This window comes from Arvicola amphibius, chromosome 9, assembly GCF_903992535.2.
Source record: "Arvicola amphibius chromosome 9, mArvAmp1.2, whole genome shotgun sequence".
Lineage (NCBI taxonomy): Eukaryota > Metazoa > Chordata > Mammalia > Rodentia > Cricetidae > Arvicola > Arvicola amphibius.
The window spans coordinates 79056230-79082000 of record NC_052055.2 but is presented as its reverse complement, the minus strand read 5'-3'; the positions used below and the strand labels follow the sequence as shown (position 1 = coordinate 79082000).

At 47.5% G+C, this 25771-nt stretch overlaps 1 protein-coding gene across 1 annotated transcript in view; it reads left to right on the top strand.

The window, feature by feature from the left end:
* Positions 1-25771, top strand: part of Tram2 (translocation associated membrane protein 2) — a 73702-nt gene that overhangs the window by 13349 nt on the left and 34582 nt on the right. The window lies entirely within an intron of this gene.

The following is a 25771-nucleotide window of genomic DNA, read 5'->3' as shown; positions in this document are numbered from 1 at the left end:
TTCACCCCGTACACCCTGCCCTCTAATCTCATCCTTAGCTCCCCCTCTTCTTTAATTCTTATTAGCACCTGCTTCTCCGCTAGTGCTCCCCCACAGACCTCACCAAACACCTCTGCTTAGGACTCTGTCCTGGCCTTCCTCTTATGGAATTCTTTCCTCTAGGCCATTTTTGCCATTTCTTACTCCCCCAGTTAGCCAGGCTTAGATGAGCATCTGCTGTCTACCAAGAGTTCTCGGGGCTGGAGATAAAACATGAATAGAGCAGGTGGGGGTCTGACAAAGTTATGGGCACCTTGTGTATTTGAGGTACAGTAATGAAGGGAGCCCACCCCAATAGTTTATATTTAAAAAGAGGCGCTTATCTAGGCCTAAAGCATGTTGGCTAGGCACACTTGTGTTGGATAGAGTGTGAAGCAATGGGTATCCAAATTCTCAAAAATATGCGCTCGGATATTTGTTATCCTTTAGAAAGGGTTTTACTTTGAAGTTGAAGCCAACCTTGAGCCCATGGCCCTCCTCCCTCAGCCTCCCAGCGCTGGGATCACAGGTGTGTGCAGCACACCCTTGCCCTTGCTAGGCCTCTCCCGCAGCAAGGGAAGGAAGCGTTTCACTCACCGTGCCCCCGGCACTGCACCCATAGGAAGGAGGTGGGAATTTACTGAGGTGGTCTCTCGTGTTCTTTCTGTCACCGATGGCCATTTTGAGCATTCCATGCTCTCAGGTAACCAGTTAGAGGTGCTTGAGAACCCTGAGAGTCGCTGGCTACATACATCCACAGACCCCGGGAGCTTGAAGTCTTAGTTTTCAAAGGCCAGGGGAGCTGGGGCTTGCAGTAGATACCTTTCGGTAGTACGCTGATGACTCAGAAACAGAACTGTGCCCCCAACACCTGCTCTCATCCATCTCTCCTCCTCCCCCATCAAGAATCATTTTTGCTATTTTTGGTGTTTTCTTGTTGGGTTATTTATGACTGTGTAAGGAAGCTGTAAAAATGTTCTATAGGGCCAGCAAGATTGCTCGTTGAGTAAAGGTGATTTCCACACAAGTCTGGTGGCCTGAGTTCGATCCCTGGAACTCACATAAAGGTGGAAGGAGAGATCTGACTTCACAAAGCTGATCTCTGACTTCAACATGAATGCTGTGGCACATGGGTTCACACAAAGGCCACTTGAACATAATAGGCATGCACACACATGCACACACACACATACAAATAACAATAATACTGATAATAAGAATGATGATGATGATGATGATGATGATGATGAAAAATACGTTATCAGCTCAGTGTATCAGTACCTGTGCGCATATCTGTAAGTACATATATTGTTGTATCCTTTATGGTGCACAGCAAGACAAAATTATCTAAATTGATTTTTACCTAGTATTTCCTTTACGTCTGGGAGGATGTCCTGTCAGTGCAGAGACTGCGCACTCATGTGGTAGAGCAGATGGTCTTCCATTGCACAATTCACCTGCATGCATTCACTGGGCTCCCTTCTGATGGACACACGGACTTGTTTCCCATCTTTCACCCATATAAGCCGTGCTACAGAGAATGTGTGGGCATGTGCTTCACTTTGCTCCTGTGTGGAAATACCTTTCAGGGTGTTTTGTAGAGAGGGCACTTGGTTTAAAGTATAAATGCATTTGTAGTTTTGAGAGGTGGTGGCATTTCCCCCCTGTCTTTTTAATACTCTGTTCATATCCACTCACTGGTCATGTAGCTATGTGACAGTGTGCAGTCGTATGTAGCTAGACACGGAAAGCTCTGCCTGTTTCCACAGTGAACTGTTTGCTGTTTCATTCATGTTCTCACCATCAAGCATAGCCCTGGATATGTAACAGCAACAAAAATATATTGAATTTTTAAAAACTGTATTGCTTCGTGCCTTTGGATAACGGATATGTTTCCTACTAAATTTCTTCTAAACAGTTTAAAAATGCATTTTTCTTTATTCTTGAGAATTTCATACATTTGTATATGAAATATGATCATATCGACCGCCATTTCCCTTCTCCAACTCCATCCTGGTCCCCACTCAGCATGTCCTTCTTCCACTAAATAATTCACTAAGTTCAGTTAGTGCTGCCCACACGTGCATAGTGTGGAGCCATCCATGGGAGCATTGGAAACCAACCTACCAGTGGTCACAGTGACACAAAAGAATGATCCCCAGCCATCCTCCCCAGCCATCCCACTCCCTCCCACTGACTTCCTTGCCCATCTCCCTGCTGTTTCTCTTGCTCTGGCCCTCCACAGTCTCCTCAGGACCAAGTCTGCTCCCTCCGCAACTGTTTGTCCTTCCTCACACTCCACAGGCCTTTTTCTGGAAAAGCCTTCTTTTTCCCCTGGGCTGTGTAGTAACCCTTTCCTCAGCTCCCAGGTTCCCTGCACTTCCCTTCTGATGACACCACCTCTGGGTGACATCTCTTTGTCCCACTTGACTGGCAGTCCTTGGAAGATGGACGTGTCTGTGGCAGAGCCTCCAGCATCCTGGCTGCAATCATGTTATATTCCACAATTCAGTGGTGAGTTAGGATTACCAGCTGATAAAAACATTTTCGGGAACTTTTGCCTGAATTTTAAATTATGATACAACCCACCGTCCGTTTACTGCTCTGATGTCAACAGGCCAGTGCTTCTCAGAGCGTTCGCCAGTTTTTCCTGACGCGCATTATCACAGCCCAGAAGGTTGCCTCATTCCCCAAAGAAACTTCAGCATTCATTTCTCACCGCTGCCTCCCACCCCTGTCACCACTCCAGAAACCACTAATCCTTCTCTGGACTTGCCTCTTCTGAACATTTCATATAAATGCAATCATACAACATATGGCCTTCATGTCTGGCTTTTATTTAGCATTATGTTTTTGAGATTTAGGCAGCTGTAGCATGTATCAGTACTTCATTCGCGCTGCGTCTGACTCGTTCCATGGTATGGAGATAGCGCGTTCGGCTAACCCGCATGTTGGGTGATCAACATTTGAGTTGTTTCTGCTCTCTGGAGTTTTGAATGATGCCCCTCTGAACCCTCCTATGTAAGCATGTGTGTAGATAGCATGTGTTCACTTCTCCTGAGTATATTCCTATGAATGGAATTTCTGGGTCAGTGAATAATTTCCTTGTAGGCAAGGAGCCAGGGCTGAAAGGATATTGAACAGTTTATCCTTTGAATTCAAGAGTTTTTTTTAATCTCCAGTCCAGGATTGTGCATATTGCCCATTATTCTGCCTTCCCACGGCAGCTATTGAAGTTATACTTGACGGACTGTAGGACACTCATCTGTAATTCACAGGCAGATGTCTGAGTTCATACGACACTGTTTCCTGCTTCCCAGGCGGGCTGTGCTTTACTGACTATGGGGATGACAAACGCCTATCTTGCCCCGATACTATGATTCATTCCAAGCCACCAAATACCCATCTGTGTTGAGCCACTTAGTAGGTTATGGCTACAGCCATGCAGGGGAACGTTATAGCTGTTTAAAACAGGATGAAGCCATGCTTTATGTATGGTCATGGACTGATGCCTGTGAACTAGATTAGCATGTATAGTATCAGCCCATTTTAATACAAAACGTTTGTTTATGTCTGCAGAGGCAAAGCCAGGAAGGGTTGAAACAGACTGTCAACGTTGATTTTGTTTCCAGGAAGAAAGACTAAAGAAAACTTTTTAGCTTGCATTGGTATGTTTCTCTTTTTAAAAAAGGTCCCTCAGCCCCCTCTCCCCAGTACGTGTGTACAGCTTTTAAATTGATTTCACATCCCCCAGTTCTCTTTTGGGGAAACAAAACACTTCAAACAAATCCCTGTCAGAGCCGGGTGGTGGTGGTGCACACCTTTAATCCCATCACTCAGGAGGCAGAGGCAGGCAGATCTCTGTGAGTTCGAGGCCAGCCAGGTCTACAGGAACTAGTTCCAGGACAGGCTCCAAAGCTACAGAGAAACCCTGTCTTGAGGGGAAAAAAAAGTCCTATCTGAAGCACCAGGCATCAATCAGTGTAAGGTGTGGACTCCATTGTGAACTATATCTGGGGGCCGTCCATTTGCAGCAAACACATTGACTCACCAATTTCTTCCCAGAGGACAGAGAAGAGAGAGCTTCTAGGCTGAAGCCTGCAGGAAGTCTTCCTGAAAGACACTGGGGTTGGGACTGGCCCTCAGAGGGTGGGGGCCTGTGTGTGGCAACTGACAGTTGTGGAATTGGAGGGTACCATCATGCATTGTGTTTGCTTCCCTGAGCACTGTAATAGGCCCTTTGCCTCTGTCCTCCCATCTGGTCTTTGCAGCCATCACAGACTGTAGTTGTTATTGTTCTTGTTATACGCAGGGGTGACCAAAGGGTTAGAAAGTGAAGATGACCAGGTGACTTGCATTGCTCGTAAATCCTAGAGCGAGAATTGAAAGCCATATGTCTGAATTCTCAGCACTGTCCTCTGCTTCGTTTTAAACAGGAGATTGAAGCCCATAAAATGCCGTGCACTGGCCCCTGGTGACAGACAACTCTATAAGTTTGGGAGCATATGGAGCTAAAAGATTTTTCCCAGAAAAATGTTGTTTCTGTTACATGTATGATTCCTTGGGAGTTCCCGGACTGGTTAATGGGCCTGGTAGGTTCTAGTCGGAGAGGCATGTGGAGTCTCTTGGAGATTCACTCATCATAGAGATTTGTGGATTGTTTGGGGCTTTGGGGCTTTTGCAGGATCTCATGGAGCCCAGGCTGACTCCAAACTTCCTATATAGCTGAGGCATTGAGCTCCCAGGCTCTTGCCTCCAACTCTTAGTGCTAATATGATAGACATCTGTATTCTTCTCAGACCTGAGTGACCGTCTCTCTTCAAGTGGTACGAGGTGGCTTCTGACAGGTTTCCCTTCCTGGATGGCCTCTTTGTAGCAGGTGCTGGACCACTGAACAAGCTGAGTGGTCAGTGCTTGCTCATCTGTACAAATCTCAATAAATGAGTGTCAGTTGACGCTGGTCTGGGTTGAAGTTGAAACCCAGAATTTTGGGATAAGTTAGGGAGGGTACCATTTGCGTGTGTTTGGGCTGTCTATCTAGCCTTCTGTATGTTTTATTGAATCATCCCGCTTTAGGTCATGTGGGAGAGAACCTGCTTGTGGCATTTTGTTTGCATAGATCATGATTCATTGTTGATCAGTTACTTAATTGATTTTTCTGTAGAGCCTGAATTCTTCAACCTACAATACCAAATTTTATGCAAACAATTATTTCTTCCTCCCCGACTTTCCCCTCCTCCATTGTCATCATAATATGTATCAATATGTTCATAAAGAGAATGTAGGAATGTTTATATATATGTATCATATATAATGAAATATATATAATATATAATACATATAAAATGTAAAGTCAGCCATCTTGGCTGTTTTGAGGTATAGCTACATAGTTCTGAATATAGTCACAAAGTATAGTCAGTCTCCAAAACTGTCCTCGCTGGTTTCTCAGGCATTTATTGAGCACCTCCTAGGTGACAGTGAAAACAGACATACTGCTGGGTGTGATGGTGCACACTTGTAAGCCCAGCAGTTGGGAAACCGAGGTAGGAAGGTTGCCATGAGTTTGAGGGGAACCTAGGCTACATAGTAAGTTCCAAGCCAGTCTCAAACAACAACAGCAACAAGCAAACAAACAACAACAAAAACAACAACCCAGAAAGTAACAGACACACTTCTACTCAACCTGGGGAGGATGCTTCAGAAGCAAGGTTAGAGTTCAGCATAGCCTGAGAGGTGAAGCGTGGCTTAGCGGACTGGATCCTGGGGGATCGTCACCCAGAACTCAGGGCTGCCGATCCTCAGGCTCCCTGTCTGATGACACAGATTGTCACTCACCCTCTCACTCTCCGGAGGAATGGCAGTTTGTGCTCTGTGGAGCTGAGGGCTATCACCAAGTCTGCAGAATGGCCCGTGTAATTGTCGGGAACTTTGCTTTGTAGCTGTGCCCATGTGGCCTACGATGGGGGCAGGGTAGGAGAAGGACAGCTCTGCCAAAACCAGAACTTTACCAAACCCCAAATCAATGGTTTGCCCAAATATAGTGTCCTGGACCTTCAGCCATGATGCTTAAGCTAAATATACTGTCTTTCTGTTTGGAGGCCCAGCTTCCTCCAGGAATGGCTGCTGTAATTATTATAAAGTGCTTTTCTCAATTTGTCTTAGAAGAGTGTCCATGGTGATGTGGCCCAAGTAGTAAAGGCAAGAACCACATGTAAGACTAAAGTAGATTAAAGAGGACTGGCCCCAGGTAGCCTATGGCTTTGTGCTTTTCCACAGCGATAGACAGTGGTGACATCGTACGTGGTGTGTGGCTGGTGCTAGACTAGCTCCCAGGCAGAAGGAGGCTGTTACTATGGAAGCTGTCTTGCAAGCTCATTCCCCAGGAGAGCCAGCCTTGAGTCCCCATTGATTTCTCTGTGGTCATGCACTTTGAGCCTCTAGTTCGTGTTGTGTCAGGCTTATAAACATGGGGGTCGTGTGTGCACAGTGCCACGGCTGACTGAATCCAGAGCCCTCGCTTTTCTTCTAGCTCCCTCACTTAAGGAGACACCTTGGTTAAGTCACTTAATTGGGCCATTTTCTCAGTAAAAGGGACTGAAAGTACAAAAGGGCTTGTACTGCCCCACTGCAATCTCCGCAGGAGCAAGACCGCATGTGGAGTGCTCGTCACAGCGCCTGATATACAGTGACGGCTCGGGCCATTGAGTTATTCATTGTGCATAATAACTGATTCCATGAGTGTTGCCTCTATAGCTAAGCTGCTCTTTTTCTGCATTTCTTATTTTCCTCTTGAAGACAAGGTCTTGCTACATAGCCCTTGGCATAGCCTTGGCATGGTACTGGGTAGCCCAAGCTGGCCTCAAACTCACTGCTTTCTTCCTGCCTCGGCTTTCTGGGTGCTGAGATTTTAGGGCTGTGCTGCCTGCATGCCTGGCTCTGATTTTCATTTACATTACCTTCAGCCTGTTCTTCTCAGTGTGTCCACTCCTCCCAGACACACCCTTCACCCCCAGCAGTGCTGGGAGGGCCACTGAAATCAGAATGTGCAGCCGGAGGCTGTCTGCTCCGTGGTGGACTGTGGATCCCTTTCCTACCAAGTCCCTGGAACTGAGCTCCTGTCTCAGGAGGCCTCTCACAAGCGCTTTAGGCCTCAGAGTTACCACTACCCTTTTCCTTTCTCAGGGATCTTGTGGCTTTGTCCTGCTGTCTTTCCCGCTGGGAAACAACTCTGAGGTTAAATTACACGGGAATCAGCTGCTTGGAGCATCTTGTCCTGAAGCATAACCTGACCACCACAGCGTTCCTTTTTTAAATACAAGGGATTTGGCATTTTACAGGGTTCCTATTGTTGAAAGGCCTTTTGTTTCTTAATTATGACTTCTGTAAATGGATTTCCTTAAGTATTTACATACGGTTTAAAAGCAGTTCTGCCACCCTGAGGGGCAGGGTGGTGTTCAGTGCATGAGCTCACGGGCGACATTTCCTGATTTAGCCAGAGCAGTCAGAGAAAGGCTCGGTTAGGTTGCTTCTTGTTGGAGAAGGCAGGGAACAAAGTTTGGATTCTTGGCAGGGTCATTTACTTGGAGAAGGGAGAGGTGTATGGGACAAGGGCGGGTTGGGGGAGCTGGTACACCGGGTGGTGAGGAGAGATGAGGGGCAACAGAGCAGCTGGGAAGAGACTCACACCTTGACCTCAGAGACACCATTCCCGCCTACTGTGATGAAAGCTTTGACTCAGAGGTGAAAAACAGATATTCAAAACTGTTGAATGAGGCCTGTAAGAAAGTGGCAAGAAAAAAACTCAAGATGGGTTTAGGAGTGGAAACCAACTTTTGTGTTGTCATTGTGGAGACAGGGTTTGCCCTTGAACTCCTGATCCTTCTGCCTCCACCTCCACAGTGGTGGACCCGTTACAGGCCATATCTGGTTTTCTGTGGTCCTGGTAGGTGGGGGGGGGAGGAGATGATCAAGTGCTAGATAAGCACTGTACCAATTGAGGGACACTTCTGAGTTCCAGAGAGTAAGTGTATAGATAGGGTAGGTGAGGGAAATGGCCTCTGGCCAATTTTAATCTTTTAAAACAGGAATTGTGGGCCAGCAAGTTGGCTCCTGTTCAGTGGGTAAAGGTGCTTGACACCAAGATTGGTGACATGAGTTTGATCCCAGAAACTCACATGGTAGAAGAAAAGAACTTATCTCATAGGTCCTCTGACATTCACACACACATATTCAATAAATAAGTATGTGTGTGTATATATATATATAAATACATTATAAAATAATGTAATTATAATTAATATATTGGTAATATAATATCATACTATATATTAATAGTATATATTGATATATATCATTAGTAACATTTCAATAGTATACTATATATACTGTTAGTATAGATAATATTAATATATAATTCTATATTAGATGATGTAATAGTATTAATATACACTAGAATGTTGTATAATATGTGTAACTTATTATATCTCATAATGTTATATATTATTAATGTATTAATATGTGTAATAATACATAAATAAACAAACCCAACAGTGATTGAATAATTAGTTTGTTCGTTGCTGCCTGATGGTGGTTTGGTGGAGTGGGTCTCCCAGGACAAAACTGTGTCCTGGGAGTCCCTCTAGCAGGGAGGAAGGGGGAGCTGTGGGTGGGGTTGGCCTAGCCACTCACTTGTGAAACCCAGTGTATGGTGCAAGGGCAGGAGAAGACCAAATCACAGGAAACAAAGCAACAATTTTAAGCAATGAAATGAAACCAGGCATGGTGGTTCACCTTGTAATCCCATCACACAAGAGACCAAGGCAGGAGGATTTGTGAGTTTAAGGACAGTCTGGACCATGTAGTGAGTTCCAGGCTAGCTTGAGATATAGAGCAAGACCTTATTGAAAGAGAAAAAGGGGAAAACATACACTTTAATTTTTACTTGTTGAATGTCTCTGATGCTATACCCTGCTCTGGCTTTGACCTTCTGATTCTGCTGCTGATTATCTCAGCTGTCTTTGTGAGTGTACACTTTCTGTCTGCACCAAGCAGGCTGAGCAACTCTCCATTTAGAGTTGCTGAGGGCAGAATTGGGGTTTGGATGTAAAATCCTGGCTTGTAGTTATTGCACTCTTCCGTCTCTCTAGGCCCAGAGTACATAAGATGTGAAGTGGACTTGGGGGGCTGAGGTCAGTCTGGGAAGAAGGCTTCTAGAGGTGGTGAGGCCAAGGCTAGCCCTCACAAGAAAACCAAGACAGGTGGGAGGGGCATACCTTGAAGGTGACAGTTCCTACCCATGATTAACCCCAATAAACACACACACACACACACACACACAGAGAGAGAGAGAAAACCAAAGCAGCTTCTAGAGGTGAGGCCAAGGCTAGCCCTCACGAGAAGGCCAAGGCAGCTTGAGGGCAATTACAGGGAGAGCAGAGAGCCCATGTTTCAGGCTAGAAAAGACATTTGGAGAATCATTGAAAAATAGTCAGCAGGGTTAACCTGACAAAAACCGTTTCTACAGCCAGATAGGCTGGGCTAAACCCATCTCTTTATTGTGAGACTTGTCAGTGCCTTTAACATAGTACTGACGCCTATCTTGTGTCTATACCAAGCATATTCGTTGTCTCTGGGAAGCATTTCATGGAGTGATGGTATCAGAATTTCCTGTCTGTACCCAGGGCAGTGGTACTGAGTCTGTACAGGGTTGTTATAATCAGGGATAGACACAGAAGGAAGGCATGGTGAGCCCTGAGCAGATAAGCTAGTTACCGTGTGTGTGTGTGTGTGTGTGTGTGTGTGTGTGTGTCCATTACAGCCCTGGGATGGGAAAAATGAATGCAGTGAAATTGAGAGAGGGGCCATAGAAGTGGCTCAGTGGTTACAGAGGACCAGAGTTTTCTTCTCAGCACCCATGCTGGGTGGCTCACAACTGTCTGTAATTGTCCCTACAGAGGGATCCAAAGCCTCTGGGCAGCCTGGGAAGGAGCTTGAGTGGCATTGCTTTCTGGGCACCAGTGCTCTCACGTCTTATGGGAGTTACTGAACACTGCTTAGGAGATAGCTGGCTAGGGAAGCTAGATTAGGATGTCATTGGAATAGAGATATTCAACAGAGCAAGAAATGCAGGGGCTTGTTCCCCCCTCCCCCCAGAGACATGTATGCCTCAGAGGCCCCTGGAAGAATTCACGGAAGCAAAGGGACTCTAGAGAGTGTCCTTAAGCGATGGGGACATCTGGCGTAGAGAGGGGAGTGTCCAGAGGCTGCAAAGAACAGGTGTCCTTGCTGCCTGCTTCCTCTTCTTGCTGATGGAGCTTGTATGTGTATTATATATATAGCCTTTTGAGGTGGAGCTGGCTGCAGGTGGCCTTCCCAGCAGGTGTGCTCACACAGTGCCGCCAGGCCAGGATGTAAGGCTTCATCCTGTCCTTGTCCCTCTTAGCATCTGCAGGGCAGTGGGAGGGGTGGTGTGGCTGGCTGATTTGCCCGCTGAGCTATCTTTTCTAGCTGTTTGCCCTCTGGGCCTTGCCAAGGCAGCTGAAGTCTCCAAGGCTGGAAGCCAGTGTGGCTGCCTGGGACTGCTGGCTCTCAGTGTGCTCCCCTCTCACCCAGCCTCAGTCGGAGCTGCTGGTGGCCCGGGCCCTGCTTGTCAGCACGTGGCTTGGGTTTCTATGTTACAGGTCCCAAATTGGGATCCCAGGGGATCAAGTGTCCCCTGTTATGTGATCATGCTGAGTCTTCCCATGCGGCCAGCTGCAAACTCTTCAAAGGGCTCTGGGTATTTTGTCTGGGAGATGCTGCAGGAGACGGAGACAAAGAAGTCCCTTTTCAAACAGCGAAAATAGATGAGGGCTACAGCCTTGGACTCTGGGTAGGGCGGGGTGCTCGGGCACATTGGAACCCCTTCCTCGTTTCCACTTCTACAGCCCCTCTGGCCAGTCCCTGTCAACCCCCACAGACCCTGACCGTGTAAATACAGCCTCTGTCTCCCCCCCCCCCCCTATTATGCATTCCTTTAATCTGACCCATCTTCAGGTCGCCAGCTGGCAGAGAGAGTGGATTCCAAACCCCAGCTGGTGCCAGAGTGTTTACACGGGCGGGAAGCTTGGCAGACTACTTGCCCTCAAGCTACTCAGCTGGAGGAAAAGGTAGAAAGACAACCCCAGCGGGGGCGGTGGCTCACGCCTGGACTCCCAGCAAGGCCAAGGCCGAGGAGCTACTGAGAGTGGAGGCCAGACCAAGTTACAGAGTGAGGTTCAGGGCAGCCGGAGCTACACAGTGTGAGACCCTGTTGCACTCCATCTATGCACACACATCCCAAAAAGTGAAAGTCATCCCTGAGACTTTTTTTCAGCCCCCTTCCCTCTCCCCTGTCCACTTTCACCTCATCCTGTTCTGTCATGAAAAATAAGAGGAGCATCCCTTTGTGAAAGGAGGTGAAGGGCTGAGATGCCCGGTGGCCCCTCACCCCACCCCAGGCAGCCCTTTATATAGCATCCTCTGAGCACATGAAGGTCCTTGCCTCCTGCTGTGGCAGATCAGATAGTATTTACAAGACATGATTCAGCCGTATATAGCCAGTTCCCATTCATGATGGGTGTGGTCTTTCTAAAATAGTAATAAAAGCTATGTGGCAGAGTGTTAAGCTGGCACTGGGATTTGCTGCCGCAGCCTGAGTTCAGCTCTCCTCATCCTATTCCTCCTTTCGTCCCCAGCAAAGCCCCTGAGACACCCAGAGGCTGCCAGCTCTGGTGGTTCACCGCGAACAGTGTGTGAGCAGCCAGATCCACGGTGTTGTGTCCGGGAAACCATGATAGGAACTGGTTCTCAGCCTTCAGCCTTTTGGGGGATTGCTTGATTCCCATTGGACAGGCATGTATGTTAGGAAGGGAGCAGTCCTGTGGTTGTATCTGGCCCATAGTTCTGCTGACTGGATCCAGTATTCTCATGCGGTGGTGTGCTGTTTTACTTGAGAAACATGGCTGCAGCAGTAGGCTCCTACCAAGGAACAAGGGAAACTGAGGAACCTTGTTGAAAGTACTGTCAACTAAGTACTGAGTGGAGGGGGGAAGTGGTAAGAGCAGGGGTGGGGTGTAGGCGGAGACTTCCTGTTTGTTTCCCGATCACCCTGACCCAAATAATCACACAGAAACAGTATTAATTACAATTTCTAGCTAACTCTTACATCTTGAATTAACCCATTTCTATTATTCTGTGTATCGCCACAAGGCTGCAGCTTACCGGGTTAAGTTCTAGCATCTGTCTCCTTTGGCAGCTACATGGTGTCTCTCTGACTCCACCTTCTTTCTCCTCTGTCTCAGCTTGGAATTCCCGCCTTGCTCTGTTCTGCACCGCCATGGGCCAAAGCAGATCCTTTATTAACCATATGGTAATAAAAACATATTCACAGCATACAGAGGGGAGTCCCACATCAGTGGGGTGAAGGGGGCACATCCTACCTAAGCTGGGAAGGGCAGCAGATAGAAGGCCGCAGAACTGGGTGGAAGGGAGCTGGAGGTACCTGTGGCTCAGGAAGAGGACTGGAGCACTACTAGAGTTGCCTGTTAGAGAAGGAGCTAAGAAATGGATACTAGGGTAGTTTGAATAAGAACAGCCCCCTTAGGTGCAAATAGTGGAATGCTTAGTCACCAGGGAGTGGCACTATTTAAGGAGGATTAGGAGGTGTGGTCTTGTGGGAAGAAGTGTGTCATTGACTGTGGGCTTTGAGCTTTCCAGAGCCCATACCTTGCAGGTCTCACTCTCTCTGCCTGTGGACCAGGATGTGGACCTCTCAGCTACTTCTCCAACACCATGTCTGTCTGTGTGCTGCCATGCTCCCTGACTTGATGATAAGGGACTAAACCTCTGAAACTACAAGCCAACCCCCAGTTAAATGCTTTCTTTGATAAGAGTTGCCTCGGTCATGGTATCTCTTCACAACAACAGAGCAGAGATATCCTACTCATGATATTTAGTCTTCTGCAATCCAACCTGAGCTCCCCTCGATGTGTCCCGACAAAGCCCAGCTCTGTGTTCAGGTTGGAGGGCACTTAGATTCTACTTTGCCTCCTCTAAATTCTAACCCCGTCTACAAGGGAGGCATCCGAGACGAGGTCCCTGAAACACCGCACTCTCTGGCAGCAGGCTCTTTGAAGAGGCATTTTCCTGATTGTAACAAGCCAAATAATATCGGTGTTAAGCTACTCCCTGGCTTAATTTCTGATGGGATAGTATTTCTCTTTCTTTTTAAAGTGGCAGCACACTAAATGCCTCTACCTCCATCTTCTGCAGCAAGTTCAGATAACACTCAAGTGCCACTTAGACTCTTCCCCTCCTATTGCTTCCGTGTTGTGCACACGGAACCTTGGAACGGACAAGAGCTTTCGATGTAGGCTGCTTAGGGCTCTGATCCCCAAGACAGTTACCAGTAGCTTTCAAAAACAATTATTTACTTACTGAGGTAGGATCTTACTGTGTAACCCTGTCTGCTGTGGAACTTACTCTGTAGACCAGGCTGGCCTCCAACTAACAGCGGTGTGTCTCCTTCTGCTTCTCAAACACTGAGGTTAAAAGCATGTGTCGCTGTGCACGGGCAAGGAAACTGCCTTCTTGGCGGGTCTCACGACAGGTCTCACAGGGAAGCCTGGGCTGACCGAACCATTAGACAGCCAGTTCAGTTGGTAGAGTATCCAGGGAGCATTTGAGGCTTTGTTACAAGGTGGCCTCCTTTATCTTGAGGGAAGCAGTCATTCCTCCCTTTGAGCTATCCCCGACAGCAAGGCTTTGAAATGTGCAAGGCGCTGGCACAGATGGTGTCCTTCCGGTGAACAAGGAGACTGCCTGGTTCTACTTTGGGACCAGGAAGCCAGCTAACTTGCTTTCTACCTTCTCTGCCTTATTTTTTTCCTTTTTCTTTTCAGTTTCCCTCCTCGTGTGTGTGTGTGTGTGTGTGTGTGTGTGTGTGTGTGTGTGTGTGTGTAGGCTAGCTAACTAGCTCTCTGCCTCTTCCTTTCTCTTTTCTTTTCCCCTCCTCCCATGTATGTGTGGTGGGGCAGATGACTACTTTGGGTATTGTTTTTCCTCAGGTATCACCCACCTTGTTTTTTTTTCTTTTATTTTTAGACAGAGTCTCTCCTTGGGGACTCTCTGAGTAGGCTAAGCTAGCTGGCTGTCTTACAAGGGTGGCCAGCTAGTGAGTCCCCAGGATCCGCTTGTCTCTACTTCCTCAACTCTGGCATCACAAACGTGCGCATCAAATGCCCAAACTATGGTGGGCATTTCCGTGTGGATTCTAAGGCTCAGACTCGGGGTCCCCATGCTTAAATAGCAAGCTGTAGCATCTGAGCTATCTCCTACCCCCTCACTGCCATAGCGACGTCAGGACAGTACCTGACGGAAGTAGTCAATGAATGCGTGTCCATAGGGATGTGAGGGTGCATTTCCTTCCCCCTTCTAAGCCAGTGTGTTCAAGACAGATGGGACACCTGAGAACTGAAGTTGGACCACACTATGGGCAACACGACTGCCTTCACCTGGATCACCCCACCTCAGGCCCCCTTCAGCGCTCTCAGCAGTGTGATGATGCTGTCCTAAGCAAGCTCTCCCCTCTCCTTACCCGAGGCTACGTTGTCTGACTTAGGCCATCCCTCCCAGAGTGTCTGAGAAAATCTGTAAGTCCTCGCCAAGTCCACAGTACTACCAGGTATTTTCTGCCCCTCCTTTGTGACAGGGATATTGAGAATGGGATGATGAAGGGACACCGTCTGCTTTTGAGCAAGGGACGGAAGTTCCCTTCACGGATCCAGTCCTCCTGGCTCACCCCATCTTCATCACCTTTGAAGCAGCTTGCATCACAGTCTCACTGGGTCATTAGGTTCTGGGCACGGTGCTCAGGTAGCACGGGGATTAAATCTAGACATCCCACACAGGTCAGTCTTGGGTTCCCGTCCTTCTGGAGTTTATTAGCTGTACGCCTCTGGGCAGGTTTCTTAAGCTGCTTGAGCCTCCCTCTTTTGTGTGTTTTCAGGGCACATGAGGAGTTTAAAGGAGAGATTTCTGTGGGTGTTCAGAGCAACCCTGTGCCCAGAGAGAGGCAGTCACTCACAATTCCTGGTAGAGCTGGAGGTCTGGAGGTGAAGCGAGTAGCGCAGTCTTACCCATTCAAACGTCGTTGCCGCACTTCCTGTCAGGTTTAGGAGCCAGACGGTGCAGGGAAGGTTTTTGGTTTCAACTGGATTGCAGCAAATGTTCGGAACATTGTGGTTTGCTTGATGTCTCCATCTGCGAGGCAGTTCGTAGGTTGATACCACAGCTCCTGATTTTGGGCCTCTGTGCCTTTAAGGCAAGGGGGTGACCATGTCGTTATTTGAACCTCTCTAGCACTCAGTGTGTCTTGCACAGAGCACATGCTCAACAAACACTGAGCGAAAGATTGGTTTAGTCTGTGTACTGCGTGTGTGTTGACACAGTCTCACATTGTAGCCAAGGCTGGCCTGGAACTGACTATGCAGCACTGACTGGCTCAGCTGGCTCACACTGGCTGTGATCCTCCTGCCTCAGCATCCTGAGTGCTGGGATTTTATTGTCTTAAAGAATATTTCGTTTGAAAGATTTCGTCTATCTGGCACCTAAAAGCATGTCTAATACTGTGTAAAGATGAGTTTGGAAGGGTCGAAAGTCGCTTACCATTCAGCTCTGTGGGTGCATACACGCCTGTTTGTGTAAACACGCACTCCCACGCTTACCTGGATGGATGTGATTAGCAAACTGATCAGGCCAGTGTAAGGTGGGGGAGGTGGCCCTGCTGTGGTGGTTCTCAGTGGGAACTTATCTGTGTCTGATTGCAAACCCAGCAGTCAGTCAAGAGATAAAGGCAGATGGACTGTTGGGGAGGCTGCAGTTCTGGCCCCCGGACTTGCAGGCTCCCTAGCAACCGTCCTCCTGGGAACTCCCAGAGCAAACCGATGCGCATGAGAAAGTGAAGGCAAAGCTATGGAGAGTGACGGCAGAGTGTGAGTTTAAAACGAAACATTAAATGAAAACAAACAAACAAACAAAACAACGCAAAAGTCCTTAGGCCTTTGTCAGGGTAACAGGACAGGATGCCTCAGTTTGGTTTGTTCCCCTCCCCCATCCTCCTGTTCTTCACCAGCTCAGTCTGTGACCCAGTGTGACTGGGCATTGTTTGTGTCTAGTGTGTGTCCAAGTGGCTGTACTGTAGAAGGCTCCTAGGGCCTTGGTGTCTGAGGAGACGAAGTTTCTGGAAGCGGTGTACCCTTTAGCATCTCTTTTCTGCTATAATCCAGACTCCCAGGTTTTACCTGCAGTCCCAGTTTTTCTGTCTTGGGGTGGGGGGGGCTTCCTTCTTCATGGTCATTCCCCTCCCCCACACAAGCTCAGGCATCTTTCCACCCTTTGCTTGCTGTCCTTTGCTTCCCTTGGCAGACGAGCAGCCCACAGCTGGTGCACCAGCTCCTGATCTCTCCTCAGCTCCAGCGTTTGACCCTGCGAGCTATGACTTAGCTTCTGGGAGAACATGGGGAGAGGGGAGAGCTCCCACCCTCAGGTAGCTCCCACCCCCCACCCTCATGTAGCTCCCACTGCAGTCCAGGGTTGACCCATGCTTTCTGAATCACCCATTGGTGCCCAGTGGACTCCTTAGAACTTTGTCTTCTCTTGGCTTCCAGGACCATTCTAGGCCTTCCTGCTAAGTTGTCTGTGTCTCCTCCATCCACTGCACACTGAGTGACTGTCACCACATGAACATGCTTTATTTATACATACATTCCTGTGTCTTTTCTGTGCCAGACCCAAGCAGCACTCCCAACCACTTCCTTACCTTAATTTCCATACACCTGAGTCTTTCAGGTTACCCACTGCTGTCCTGCGTCTGTTACCTGAGCCATCCCTTCTCGTACATGGTAGCTTCCAAGTTCCTGTGTCTTCTTATATCTCTTTAGAGTAGAGTTGTTATATGCGTCTGATGGGGGCTGGGGAGGGTACCTGGCTTCCTGGACCTTGCTTAAGACTGGATTCATCAGCAAGGGGGAGTTTGCACACTGACCACTGGGTGAGAAAGCCTGGTGCCCCTTGTCAAGTTTAGGCGAGGTCCATCCTCCCCCTTGGCTGTTTGGTTTTCCTGCTTGCTCCCTGAAGTCCCATACTGGGCACAAAGGGCTGTGATGGGAACGGGCCCAGCTGCCTGAGAGTAAAAGCACCAAGTCTGTGTAGGCATTGGTTTTGCTATTATTGTTTGGCTGGAACCCAGGGCCTTTGCACATGCTAGGCAAGTTCCCTAACACTTAGCAATAGCTCCAGGCCTTTTGCAGTGTCATTTAAAACATTTCATTCAAGTTAGAATATTGAAATCTCACAATGATGTATATAACATTCCCCCCACCACACACAGTTTCCCTTAGTTCTGGCTATGTGTACTAAAGGCTCATTTTCCTAGTAAGCTCCAATCCATAAGCCAAAACCCAGGGGTCAACATGCTGAGTGGGAGGGTTCCCAGATGACAAACAGTTCCTGAAAATAATTTCAGTAGCTCACCAGTGACCTGCGTATCTTCCTAGAAATGTGCAAATACGCAAACAAAAGGCAGAAACACCTGGGCCTTGCCTCCCTTTGGCTGCTCTGGGTCCATGGACCCTGTGAAGTGAATTGCCCTTTTATTTCCCCCAAATACCAGGCAATGCCAAACATTCCTTGGGCTGTTTTTGCCTGGCACCCAGTCATAACACTTGCCTGCAATCAGTGACTGGCTGGCTGTTGCAGACTTATCTGAAATGTTCTAGCCATAGCCCCCACCCCTGTGTGCTTCCCTCTCGTGGTACTAAACATTCTTAAACCTACAGTTAAAACAGCTCGGATACACTGGTGAAGTGGTTCCTTTTCTGCTGTCAAGTCTAAAAATGCTACCTAATATTGACTCTTAAAAAAATCACTCACAACCCCCAGTTCTACACGCCAAGGCTCATATCTATGTTTAAAGTCACTGTAGAAATTATATTGCATCTTGCCATTCAGCTTTGGATCAAAAGTAAAATACTTGTTTTTGACTAATATGTGTGTCCTGCTTATATCCATAGACAGCCAGTGTTCTACACCCTGATGTGTGCATATGTGTTTCAGAACACTGATATTCTTTTTAGAAATGTTTTTGCATGAGCAGTTTTTTTCTGCTTTTGTTGTTATTTAGTTCTTAGCCTTCACAAGAAATGTTTTTGTGGACATGTTAGACTGTCAAATCATAGGAATAGCTTTGGGTGGGTTTAGGTAGAAAGGAGGATGAAGTGTGTGAATAAGTAATGACGGTTTGGCTAGTTGTGGTGGCACACACCTTTAACCTCAGTGCTCGGGAGACTGAAGCAAGTGGTTCTTTGAGTTCAAGACTAACCTGGTCTACACAGCAAGTTCCTGGTAGGGCTACATAGTGAGATCCCATCTCAACAAGGAAAGGAAAGGATGAGAGAAAAGAAAAACATCTTCTAAATATCTACCTAGGGTTCTTATTTTGAGAAGGTGTGTGTGTGTGTGTGTGTGTGTGTGTGTGTGGTGTTTGTGTTTGTGTGCACACTTGCATGTTACATGCATGTTGCTGTTTGTACCTCTTGAGGCCAGAAGAGAGCAACAGCTCCCTGAAGCTGGAATTACAGACAGTTGTGAAGTGGGCGCTGGAAACTGAACTTTGGTCCTCTGAAAGAGCAACGAATTCTCTTAACCACTGAGGGCTTTGGGTGCATGAATGCATGCACTTTTAGGAAAGGGTTGCACTTAATTTCCTGCAAATGATGTGAGATTTCACACAAGCACAGTCTCCTGGAGGTTATATGTTGCAGATACAAAGGAAATGGAGAAGGCCATCCCTCAGCTACCTCACACTTTATAGCATTTGAAATTGTGGGTGTAAATGGCAAGTTTGGGCTATCTAAGCCCTTCTTTAAAGATATCGAAAGAGCTGGAGAGATGGCTCAGTGGTTAAGAGCTTTCCTGCGCTTGCAGAGGACCCAGGTTTGGATTCCAGCACCCAAATAACAGCTCACAACCATATGTTATTCTGGCTCCAGAGGATCTGGTAACTTCTTCTGGCCTCTGCAAGCAATAGGCATATACACGGTACATATACATACATATAGGCAAACAGTTACAAAAAAGAAAAAATTGAAAAGTATCAAAACCTCTGCATAAGGCAGGTATGATGGCATAGTCCTCTAATGCCAGCATTCCAGAGGCCGAGGCAGGAGGATGTTAAGTTTAAGGTCCTGAGGCCAGCCTGGGCTACATAGCAAGCTCCTAAAACCACCAACTAAACACCTCTCCTTGTGCTATGGTATAAATCCCTTTTTATCCTCATATAGTTTAGACTTTGGCCTGATGGGTATAAATCAGAGTATCATAACATTGTCATAGCCACTGCAGCAGCAAAGTTTTCCCCACCCAAACGATCAAGCCTTAGTCTACGGCTCCATGCCTGGTAACAGCTTTTCTGGTCAACATCATGAGCACAGGCTCTAGAGAACCTGTGGGGTCTGTCTGCTTGGCTTTGCCCCATGCTCGCATCAAGGCGGCCTTTCAGCCACGGAACCAGAATCCCCAGATGATGCTCACAAGCCACACAGAAAGGTACTGTCAGAACTGTGTCCCTTGTGTCCCAGCCACTCACCCCTTTCCGGTCATCCAAAACGGAGGCTTGCAGAAAGCCAAAGTGAAAAGCATGTTTGTCCCAGCAGTCTGTCTTCTGCAGAGCTGCAAGGAGTTGCAGGCCTCAGACACTGTGTTCTACCATGACCATTGTGCCCACATGTGATCCACCAGGATCTCTGCCGGAAGCAGAAGCTTGGGGCGCTCCAGAAAAGAGAGCTAAAGAACTCGTTCCCCCTTAATTCTCCTCCTCACCAGTTGAGGGTAATTTTCCAGTGTTTTCCTGTCTTACTGAAGTTTTCCTATTCACCACCTTAAGCAGAAAGATGTGAAACCAATTTCAGGACAGCTTGCTGGAACCATTTGACTTCCTGTGATAGGGGCCAAGCTTGGGAAGGAGGCAAGTTCCCCAGCCTCAGCAGGATAGCTCTCAAGCCTTAGCTCAGTATTTCCAGTGAATGAGTGTCTGTGCTTTCAGCTATGGGACCTGTGCCACTCTGCATTTCGGCCTCTTGGGCAGGACCCCAGAGGTTCACAGGGCTTTCGCTGCCGTGAGTTAGTTTCTCGTGCCTTCAGTCTTGCATAGTGTACCCACACAGCATCGTACAAGACCCGTTATGCTGATGTGTCTGTTGAGGAGCAAGTCAGAACTAGCTGAAGTGAAGGATCCAACAATGTGGTTCCTTTCATCTTAGTTTTTGGTTTCTTTCTTTGGTGGCTGCCATTAACTTCCAGCGAAAGTGACTGTGCATTTTGAAGCCCTCCCTGGTGTACCAGTGCCCGGGGTTGGCTAAGGACTTGACTCTAATTGCCTGTGCGGCAGGGAGGACACCCAGACTTCCGTTTTCAGGGGTAGAGAAGCAGCACTGTGCTTTAAACTTGAAGGTGGGCACTTCAGTAAAGCTGTGATTTGGGCAGTGAAGGTCAAACAAGCTCAAGAATGACAGCTCTGTGAACCGGAACAGAGTCCTTTACAGACAGTCGTTCATTCCAGCCCTCTCCACGGGCCTGCTCATTTCCGTGTCTGTCTATAACAGTGTCAGCGCTTACAGGGCTGTTGAAGGAATGAAGCAAGCATCGGATGGCATTCGTCGTCACTATTGTTGGTACTGGGGAAAGGAGCCCACAGAAGGGACATACTTTACCCAAGGGTAATTCATTGGTCCACAGCTTACCTCGGAATGGACTCTGCATCCTGATTGCTTCACGGAAACAGCAATTCCGCTGGCATTCTTAGTGTCTTTGTAACATTAGGCTACATGAGCCTCTAATAGAACATGGATGTGGGATGGTTCTGGGTTTGGTATGGCTGGGAGTTTACTCAACATCTCTGATGTTGTGTTTCACACCATGTTGTAGTTAAAGCTGTAATGGAGCGTGCTCTCTCTCTCTCTCTCTCTCTTTGTGTGTATGGGGGCGGGGAGTCCCTCCTATGTAATTTAGTGCCTTCCCTTTGCATTAGTGTATTAACACGTTGTCACTTTTAACCTTCCACCCACAGAGCTTGGCATTTAATATGCTATTAAACTCAATATTGTTTCCTATAAACAGCCCTAGAGGGATGAGAAATAATTGGAGTGACGTTTTTAGTAGGCCCCTGTTTCTCAGCCTCTGTGCTCTGTGAACCCACATTGCACAGTCCCTGACCTCAGGCCAGGGGAGAGTGATGGAATGAAGATTTGGGGTGCCAGGGGGGCTTTTGAAAGTACATAGAATGGTTTTTATGGGGGACAAGTAGGGTTACCCTTTGTAGCTAAGGCTGCCACTGCTTCCTTCTCCCCCTCCCCCATGTTTGCCCTCTCCCCTGCCCCCTTCCTTTAATGGATGTAGCGGACTTAGTAGCTGATCTTATTTTCCTCTTCCAGATGCTCAGGACGGAGTTTGGACTCCGGATTTCCGGCCAGCTTGAGATGATGTGTAGGGCTTCTTGGTCTGCGTGCCTGTGGCCCAGCCTCATTCTCTAGTCTTTCTTTCTAGGCTTCCGGCATGTGATTTCTTTGGTTTGGATTTAGTGTTCTAGTTTTTGTTAGGTTTCTGTTAAGGGCTTTGTTGTGTGTTTGCTTAAGTTGTTTCTGGAACAAAATTATAAAATCCCAAGATGATGGTTGCCTGTTGTACTCAAGTGCTTACTGGGCAGCAGAGGCCGCTTGGTCTCTCTGTGTCCAGACTTTAACTTCTTTTCCTATGAAACAAGAAAACTGGCATTTAGGATACACTAACATGGGAATAACGATGGTTTAGGATTTGTTTCTACTGCCACCACCCAGAGGGCAAGTATGGAAGAGTACTGGGATCTAGTATGTTTTGCCTTAACTCTATTCTCTTGGACTTACATTCAGGAGGCATGTGGTAGACATTCATCTGGGGCCGCTGAATACTACAGTTGCTTACAGTGTGAGTTCATCAAGTGGGCATTTGTGGGACTGCGTGGGTAGTTCTGGGTGGACGCAGTGAGAGAAAACAGTCGTACAGAAGTAGAACCGTGAGCCGGTCACAGGCTGCAGATCAGACAGCTCTCCTGCAGGGTGGCTGTGTTGGTGTGTGAGCATCATGTGGCGAGCGTGTATCACCCAGTCAGCTCTGTTCTCTTGCCATTGTATGTTGAAGGTTTTCAAGGTTTTCTTCTAGAACTTAAACCCGGTGGGGTTAGTCTCTACCAGGGGCTGTTTAAAAAGATCTTGATGACCAATGAGACACCAGCACGTGTAATGCCTGATGACCCGAGTTTGAGCAGTGCAACCCATAGTATAAAAGCTGGATTTGGTGGCTCACAGCCATAACCCTAGCACTCTTGTGGGGCCATAGAAGAGGAGACAGGAGAATCAGCTGTGAGTGTACATATGCAATAGCAGCAGAAACAAGAGAGACTGAGTTATAAATAGGCAGAAGACCCAACTCCTGAAAAGCTGTCCTCCGACCTCCACATATGTGCCCGTGCATGAACTTGCGCACATGTGCGTGTGCACACACACATACCAAACAAACAAACAAACAAACAAATCTTGGCCCTAACAGGTTTGTCTTGATATGTTCATCCGTCGCTGATTGTGGATTTCATCTTTGGGAGTCTGCTTACTTTGCTAAAATGTACCTGTAACCTCCAAATTCACGCTTGGCTCTCCACAGCCGTACGCAGGTGCAAACCTTGCTGCCAGCTGAGGTGAAACGAGGCTCTGCCTGCCTCCTGTTTCAGTTCTCGCACCATAAACAAATCATCCCCGTTGCAGTCTATTTGAGGCCATAGTTTTGCATTTTCTGATGTTTATGGGATTTCGATGACCCCTAAGTATTTTTCCTGAAGTGCTACCTAAGGTCCTAATCTTGAGAAGGAGACAATGTGCTAAATTAGGGAGAAACAGCATGACTTTATTTGTCTCACTCGGGCATGAGTTCCAGGGCTGTTGACCGTGAGTTCAATCTTAATGAACCAACAGTGTGTATTAAATATGTATTAACTAGGGTGTCCTTTAGAAACGTGCATAAAGCAAGGTTAAACGTTGGTCTCTTGGTCACATGTGACTGGTTTGTAGTAACCCAGTTCTGTATTTCTCTTGGACGCGGTGTTTCCGTGTTTGCAGCGGTTCCATAGAAGAGAATTGGCTACATTTAGAGGGCTTGAGCAAAAATGTATATAATTCACATACCAAATACCTACTTCTCGGGCTTTATTTATTTGTCTTACCTTGTTTGTTTGTTTTAAGTGTAATGACTCTCAGAGTTGGCTGCAGGCTAGAATGCTTTGGGAGCTGGACAAGACGCTGATGAGCCAGCTACTGAAAGGGTCTAGTTTAGTTGCCGGGGGGGGGGGGGGGGATGGCCTGGATATAGAAAAGTTTCAAGTTCTTTTGGGGACTCCATCACAGGCGTGGTTGAACAGTAGTGTTCCGCACATAGAATCATAGTGCTTCTGAGAAATGGATGCTGGCCAGCTTAAAGAAGCCCTCTGGGGGCTCACGCCCCTGAAGGCACACAGCTGCTCCAGGGACAGGACAACAGAAACCACAGCAGACTTGGGGCACTGACCAGAATACTCGCCAGCCCCACTCAGGAGATACAAGCCAGGGGAGGATGGAGTCAGAGGAGATGAGTCCCAAGGCAAAGGCCATTGGTGGCAGAGGGTGGCTCCCAGTAGAGACTGGGGACCTGTGGTTAAAAATGAATCAAAGTGCATTTCATTAAGTTCTTATTCAGTGAGCAGTACCTTGTAGATGGAGGCTGCCCGTTCGTTTCCAGGCCACACACACACCTACACACCTGAAATAAGTACATAGAAACTATATTAATTATATACTGCTTGGCCAGTAGCTTAGGGCTTCTTATTAAGCAACTCTTACATCTTAAATTAACCTTTCTTAAAAAAATTAATCTGTGTATTGCCACATGGCCGTGGCCTACTGGTAAGGTTCCATCCGTCATCTTATCTCCTTCGGTGGCTACATGGCGGCTCCTTGACTCTGCCTTCTTTTCTCCTCTGTCTGCTTGGAATTTTTGCCTTGCTCTATTCTGCCCTGCCATAGGCCAAAGCAGCTTTATTCATTAACCAATAAAAGCAGCACATATACAGAAGGACCTCCCACACCAGTACCTGAGCACTCACCTCGTCTGGGTTTAGCTATTTGGGAGGGCATGCAATGAAAACCGAGGAGATGGGATTCCCTGCCTTCTAGGCGGCGATGTCCCTCTGTGTGGAAATGATAGCACAACAGGGGATAGTGTAGGACTGCTGCCTGGGAAGGGGTGACCTTCTCCAGGAGTAGCCAAAGGCCTTGCAGAGTGTTCACAGTTGAGGGGCAGCGAGATGGATGAGAGAGAGATATATATTGACATGTTGTGGGGAGTTGCAGAGGAAGGGGGATGTATGAGTTGTTGGGCTTGAGCCAAGCTTATTATTGTAAGGAAAAAGCAGGCAGTTGAACTGGTTGGAGGTCAGGAATGTAGAGCAAGGTCTTCAGGACCAAATATCAATCCCAGTGGTGGGGAAGTGAAAAACAGCACCTTTATATGCCTAATTTTATTCGTTCTTTCCCTACCAACTTGATAGAGCACACATAGGCATGAACACAGATGTATAAAGACTTTGTACATAGTTACCTATAAGAAGTAAATGATACATAACTATAGAGTAACAGCAAGTCCTTGTCTCCTTAAAGGAGAGGATTGACCCCGTAGAATAGGCTAAGGGCAGTCATCTGTCCCTGGCATGCCCAAGTAGCCATCCTTCACTTGTTACCACACTGACTTGGGTGTAGCCTGGTACATCCCCACTTCCTGCATACAACTGTCCTCCACACTGGAGGAGAACCCATAACCCCTGACTGAAGGAGTATCTTCAGAGCCTCTGGGAAAGTGACCTCTCTTCCCCAGACCTCGTACATGTCTCTCAGAGTGCTTCTTGGTCCTGACTGTAGTCTGGGGAATTTGAAACAATGCAATCGAAATGGATGCCACCCCAGTCTGTAGTATGCAGCCGAGGAACTGCACATAGCCATGGCTGTACTAGACAAGGGATTTGGCTCGGGGTGTGGGATGACTTCCTCGTGGTTACATAGCCAACAGAGTCAGCATTTGAACATGGACAGTCAATTCCTGCATCTCAGCTTCAAACCCCCACATTTGGTCATCTCACCCCTGCTGTAAACGGCCCCAGGATTGATTTGACTACTAGAAACCAGATTGGGACCACAGCCGTCTAAAGATAGCTTTCATAAGAACCAAACCAGTATGCTGGGGTTTCAGAGGTCCTTTCCCTGTTCAGTAGAAGGGTAGATGTGAAATTAGCAGCTGGAATCTACTGTTTCGGAAGCTTGTGTTTAAAACTTCAGGGCTGCTGTCCAGGGTGCAGACAACTGAAATGTCTGGGAAGTCGGCTTCAGGGCCTTTAAAAGCTGTGACCGTCCACAGAGCTGGGTGTCAGGAACTAAATCAGTACATGAAAGAGTGAATGGCAGAACCGTTTGTGCTGCCTATGGCCAACACAGCTCCCTACATTCTGTCTGCAGTGAATACAGTGTAGCCATCATTTGGGGCCCAGGATTGCTTTGCTCTGTAGTGCAGGTCCTGGGAGGGGTGGATCAAAACTGGTGCTTTGGGGTGGGTGAAAACCCTGTATCCT